The following is a 7104-nucleotide window of genomic DNA, read 5'->3' on the forward strand; positions in this document are numbered from 1 at the left end:
ATGTATTGATTATAATAGAGAACCTAATTCAGATTTAACTTTGCTAATCATCATGTTTGTGGCACAATATTGTGGGAACTGTGATTAAATAAGTTTAAAGGCTTTTCTGGTTTTATGGGCAATTGACTTATTTTAACCCGAACAAAACAGCAATTGTTTACCTTCATCTGTGAAGTCGTTTCTAATCTGAGAAACCTTTAGGTTTTTATGAAGAGCAGCTCATATTTTTTGACTAAATAAGCAGCAAATGTAGAACATTAATGTGTTTAATATTTTTAAACAGAAAAAAACAAAGAAAGTACATCATTAACCTGAAAGACATTTCAAATAGAAATAAGCGAGGCAGCCCAGTTGCATCAGTAAACGCAGTTTGATAACACAACCAAAACTTAGTAGTAATCAATCATAGTGAGATGGGATTAGTATTAGTATAAGTATGGGATTAGATTTGTGCCAAAAAGGTCAAGAAAGACACAATACCAAGCAAAAATGACAAATTTGATAAATTAAAAGAAAATCTGTGTAAAAAGTAATTTCAAAAGTAAAACTTACTATCTGCAATCAAATTATTATGGAGGACCCTAGGGGACACTGGAATTTATTTATCTTTGGTTTTTCTTTTGTATTACCTCGCAATAAGTTTTGCGTTACCTTGCAAAAAAGGGATGATCTGGCAGACCCTAATTACACGGCTAGAGTGCGCACAGCCTGTTAAAGTCGATTATACCATGGTTTGAGTGAATACTTGATTCTGACTGGCTGTAGGGTGTCCATTAAAAAGTGTTATAGGACACCTATAAAAAAAGTTCTGGTCAAATAGCGTTATTGTTGTAAATTATTGCACTGGCTAAATGCTAGTCGGTAACCGTGGCAACAGAAAATCAGACGCCGGCCTGGAGACATGCCAGATTATGTCTGTGACAGGGCATCGCTGTCACATGACCATTATATAAATCCCATCTCTAGCACAAGCCTCTCAGGTAGGAGGGTCTTCTAATAAGTCCTTTACCATTGGACTGTATTTTTTTATTGACAGTTCAGTGACCCCAAACTTAAGTAGCATTGGCTACTGGACTTCCCAAGGCTAGTGATTACACTGACACTTCACTCATTAACTGTTGAATTCCTTCAAGATTGAAAGTGAGTATTGATCATATACCATATCTGTACTTAGACACATTAAGTGTCAATACAGTTAAATAAAGCTACATTTTACTATAAACATAGTAGCTTATCATATTAGCTCATCTCCTATTAATATCAATATCAATATGACTAAATTAGCCATGGGCGAAGCGAACCAGTAGCCAGGTGACCATGAATAGCTTGCCAGTTTAAACAAACCTTGAGCATCATAAGCAGCTACCCTGGTGAGATCTGTTCCTCCTCCAGCTCCGTTGAAGGCTTGTCCCTCCACACAGGAAAGAAGTGTTTACTCAAAAAAAATTACTTTCTTTATGTTTATATTCTTATGTTGCTAACAGTAACAAATACTGTGATGCACAAAGAAGAAAAAAATGTCTCATAAATTACATGTCATTTTAAAATAGAATATAATAGCAATGTTGAAGTTCTTCGCTAGTTATTTTACTGATCATTTAACTCACTTTAATGGGTTCATCATAGCAGGGAGAACAGCCTGATAAATGGTCAAGGAGCTGGAGGGTGAACGGATCTCTGTGGGGAAACTGGCCACAGCACCAGTGTCTGTATTAGATTGTGAACCTTTGTCAACTTGTTCTCATAATTTTAAGCTTTCTGTCAGTATTTGTTAGGAAATTATCTATAATATAAAGTTATATGGATAGCCTCAGTGTCAAAGCTAGAAAAAGATATGAAGCAAAGCTTGTGGCTGTTGGACTGTCCCAAATTAACTAATTTGGCACAGACAGTAAGGAGACGATCTATACTGGCAAGATCTGCCTCATTTGCATCACTCTTAAGTGACTTAATCATGTGAATGAGAAGTCACTGTAAGAATGGTATCTGAAAATGACCCCATTCGACATGAATTCTGATTATCTGACAGTTGTGTTTTGCTTTTGGTTCTGTACCACATAAAGCCACAAAATCATCTTTCAGAGGAAAGCCCTGATCGGATAAGATCTGGTCACCTGGCTGGTGTCTTGTTGGTGAAATAAAACTAGATGGTCGCACAAGGTCAACATCAGAAACCCCTGCCACCCCATGCCAGTGAAAAGGAAGTTGTGGTACTACATGAGTTTGGCTTTTATTGATTTTTGTCTGCCCATGGGGAGCCAGGAAAGAAAAAGTAAGTTTATATACAGACCATGTTAACTCATAAAAATTAAGTGACTCATCTGCCTTGATGATTGATCCTAACAAACATACTCTTTATACTTCTTTTCTAAAATTACTTGCTTCTTCCCTTGCCATATTACACTGTTCTTGCAGCACAGCAATGTAATCATTAAGCTGCTGTTGTGGTTAAACATTTAGGAAACTATTAACATTAATATAATAGGCATAGACTTCTTTTAAAAAAGAATATAATTTAATAGAGGAAAAAGTGCTGAAGGATCCAGGCCTTATAATGACATTGAAACTGTCGATGGGGACACATCATTGTATAGGAAATTCGGTGAAGCAACCTCTGGTTTTATAGCCATACAAGGACAGGATGTTCTACTAAACCTCTGCTAACACTTACTGTGTGTATGCAAGTGAACAAGGTCGTCACTTTTGTATTAGAGTAGGGCTGGACACAGAGCTAATTTAAAATACGTCTTGTAGAAGAGAGAAAGTAACTTCTGATCATTAAGCTGTAGTCAGAGGCTGGTCCTCTGCTCTTAAAAAAATGAACTTACTGCTTTTGTAAATATCTTACTTCTATCTATAAAATCTTTAAAAATGACCCCTGTTCCAGTCTGGTTTTGTCTTTGGTCTTGGGGTCCCAGGGAAGAAACCTAAGGTCTGTGTACTCTCGCTCTCTATCTTAAGCTATGTGTAAGCTATAATTTCATTAAAAAGAGTTTTGAGCATGCCACTACATTCCTCAATGATTTTTTTTTTCTGATCATTAACTTGTCCCTGCATGTTGGTAACAGTGTCATCTTAGGTCATATATGAGAGGTTGTGAGTCATTTCCTGGATGTTGGAGCTTGCTGATCGTCGTCACTGTTGCTGTGCACATCGTCTGTTGCTTGATCACCACTATCAGCTCCACTTTTGAATGCCAGCCGCTTAACATAATGTCACTTTGATGATAAAGTTGTGCAACATTTGTAACACTTCAAACATTGCTCTGCTGTATTTTGATTTACTGGTTTATAGGGGAACATTGATGGCATATAATCTGGGTGAAGCTGATCTTTAACTGACTTTTCTGTGGAGACAAAGGGTAGACAAAGAACACTGTAGTTCAATTCTTCCACCCCTGATAGCATAATTTGTAAAATATGAACAAGTACCTTAGATTTTTATAATTTTCTACCCATGCAGTTTGCAACAGGTTGACCTACATTCAACTCTTCACATAACTACATATGTATGGAGATCCAGTTTACTTCCTGATTAACTAAAACCGATTGCAGATAGGTTTACGTTCATGGAAGGCACAAGTGCTCATTCTATGACTCGGGATGACAGAATAAGTTCTTATGAGCTTTAATCCTTCTACATAAAGCAAGTAGTTGTCAACTTCCCAGTATCTCCATGCCACCCTCCATAAAATCATTACCAGTTTTCTTGACCTTTTCACTTGCTCCACCCTACATAAACCCCCTGGACCCAACCACACACCATGACAAACCAGAAATCCCATTTCCTGTAATGTCCAATAGCCTAAACATAATCATCCCTGACACTCAGATCTTTTCCATTTCAAACTCAACTAAACAGAATCAGTGCACCAAATAACACAATCAGCTCGCTCCCCACGGACAGATTAATGATGACCCTCATGTCCAGAATGACAGCTTCTTGTATGCAAGCCAATCATAGTGATCAATGGGCCACTAATCCCCAAATCTGCTGCCTCCACAATGTGTACACCTTTAAAGAACAATCATCACTCAAGCCCTGGGCCTCATATCAGAAATTGTTGGGTCGATTTAAGCCCTGCTGGAATTATGAGGTTTTGGATGGAGCTTCGACAAACGACAAGTTGCACGTAATCGAGTGTCTTGTTTTCATAGATGCAACAGCTGAGACCCAGACAGAGGAAAGGCAAAGAGAGGGAAGTGAAAGAGCAGAGGCTGAGGATGGGTAAGGAAAAGCAGGATGAAAAACAAAGGGGTGAAGATGGACAGAAGTGGGAAGTGAAATGTAAAAACAAAAGCAGAGCTAGGGATTAAAGTTTTCTCTCTAATATCCAAACATCCCAAAAAAAAATGCCAGTAATAAAGTGTGAGACCTGACAATATATATATTTTTTTTATTCTGTGCCCATCTTGCTGAAATAAGCTCATCATAACTTTTAGCACTGTCTGTATTCTGAAAGAAGATATGAGAACATGAAGACAGATTTTTAATTATTAAAAACACTGATTTCAGACAATTAGCACCTCAAACAGCCTACCACCAAAGTGGTAGTCTCATTCAGCAATAAATTATTATTTATTATTTATAGTGAAATTTAGGTACGAAAGGGTAGATATTAAAGATATTTAAGTAGTGATCTGTGATCACTTTAATCCTTCAGTGGAATAGTCTATATTAAAATAACTCACAAGTATCTTCACCAAGTACGTTAGCAACTAAAGTCCAGTTAAACAAATGACAATTCCAGAAATTCCTTTTCTACAAAAATGGTCCAGTTGGTAAAAAAAAAAGAACAACAAAAATCATGCCAACAATGATAACCATGCTAACAACTCTGTCTGGCTTGAACATATTTAGTTAGCATGGCAGCATGCTTACGTTGACACTGCTAACAAGGTGATGTTTAGCATGTAAAATGTTTTCCTCATCAAGTAAGTATGATGTGCCAACAAATCCTCATAGTGAACATAGAGTAACAGAGGATGGGAATCTCACAAATCTTCGTTATTGGCCACACTAATTGTTATGGTCAGCCAGGAGTGAACTGAGTTGAGCGACCACTGAAGAAGCCAAATTGGATTTAAAGCCACCAGAAAGCCTGAAACTGTAGGGTAACGTTGACAAAAATTGGCGTACATTTGAATGTGACGGCCATGGGACTGGAAACCAAGCCAGACACGAGGAAGGTAGTGCTTTTGCTAGCCTTAGCAGGGCCACAGATCATTGAAGTATATAATACGTTCATGTTTGATACTGCTGAAGATAAAGAAAAGATGGACATTGTTCTTGCTAAGTTTGACGCTCACTGCACACCAAAGAAGAACGAGACATATGAAAGATACATGTTTAGATGTCGTATGCAGCTTCAAAACGAGACATTTTACGCTTTTTTGAGCACCCTGCGTCTGCAATTTTGTAACATTAAAGGAAAATTGTTTTTGGTGCTGGAGACAAAAAGCTGAGAGAGAGACTTCTTCATCAGTCTGATTTGACGCTTAATATGGCTAATAAAATGTGCCAAGCAAGTGATTGTCCCACAAGCATATGAAAACGTTCAGTGAGATGTCGAGTGCCACACCACCCGTGAGTGAGGGAGCGGAGTTCGACACAGTGTCGTATCAGAGCGGGAACTGTCGCCCACAGACCAGGACTGCACCACGGACCGAGGATGTCACGTTTTCCTGCAAGCGCTGCGGATCACAGCACAAGCCAAGGCAATGTCCAGTGTTTTGGAAAGTATGCTCCGACTGCCACAGGAAGAATCATTTTGCCGAACAATCCTTAACAGGAAAAAAAGGAAGGAAAGAAAGGCAAAAATGTAAATGTAGTGCACGACACAGATTTAAGTGGCCTCGTTAACAATGAAAAGGAAGGAGAAAAAGTCAACAGCATTACAAATGATGACAAATGGATTATTCCTCTGGTGATTAATGGGACCATAGTCATGATGAGACTGGAGACTGGTGCAAAAGCAAATCTTATTAGCATATCAGACATAAGAGAAATGCAGGTAAAACCACAAATGCACAGAAACAGATCCGGGTTGAAAGATTACAATGGCCATCCTATAGTGTTTTGGTACCTGTAAACTGAATGTCAGATGATGGTTATATATATTTTTTAATTGTTTGTAAAAAAAGATTTCAGTCTCCTCCTGCGTCTACTCATACCGGGGCATCTTTATTTGATAAGAACTGGTCACATGACCCCTTACGTCACGCCTGGGGACATGTAAATGCGAAGAGTGTTTCTATTACACTTTTGCAATATACTTTTATATCGATGCGTCTGATAAACCACTTAATGAGAGCATAAGAACTTTTTTAGCGATATTTAAGAGGTTTTTTGAAATGTAAGTGCTTCCATTACCATTTTTTATTGCAATATTTAGTTTTTGCGCAATTCAAGGGGGTAATGGAAATGCACCTATTGAGACACTGGTGAGTAAATGTGAAACGTGCCAAATACACAGAGATAAACAAAGCAAACAACCAATGGTGATATCTGAAATGCCTGCATCCCCTTGGTACAAAGAAGGGATGAATTTTTTTCATCTCAAAGGTAAAGACTATCTTGTAGTTGTGGATTACTTTTCAAACTTTCTAGAAATACTACTCACAAACACATTATTAACATGTGTGATCATGCATGCCAAATCCATATTTGCTAGACATGGCATCCCACAAATTGTAGTGAGTGATAATGGACCATATTTCAGTTGCACGGAATGGCAAAATTTTTCAGAGCAGCATGAGTTTCGCCATGCACAATCAAATGGACAAGCAGCAAAAGAGTGTCCACACCCTCAAGCAACTGCTAAAGAAAACAGCAGATAGCAGCTCGGATCCATACTTGGCACTTTTCAGTTACCGTGCCTCTCCACTTCAGTGTGCACTGTCACCTGTGGAACTATTGATAGGTAGAAAGCTGCGCACAACGCCTACCAGCTACTCGAGTGCTACTACAAGAAAGAAACATGCAAACCTTGAGAACAAGCTAAAAAAAAGCAGAAAATGACTCAAGAGAGATTTTATGATGTTTCAGCCAAACCACTCTCTCCACTGGCAAGCAATGACCATGTGAGGATGCAAATGGGTGGAA

The sequence above is a fragment of the Melanotaenia boesemani genome, chromosome 6 (genome assembly GCF_017639745.1).
Source record: "Melanotaenia boesemani isolate fMelBoe1 chromosome 6, fMelBoe1.pri, whole genome shotgun sequence".
NCBI lineage: Eukaryota > Metazoa > Chordata > Actinopteri > Atheriniformes > Melanotaeniidae > Melanotaenia > Melanotaenia boesemani.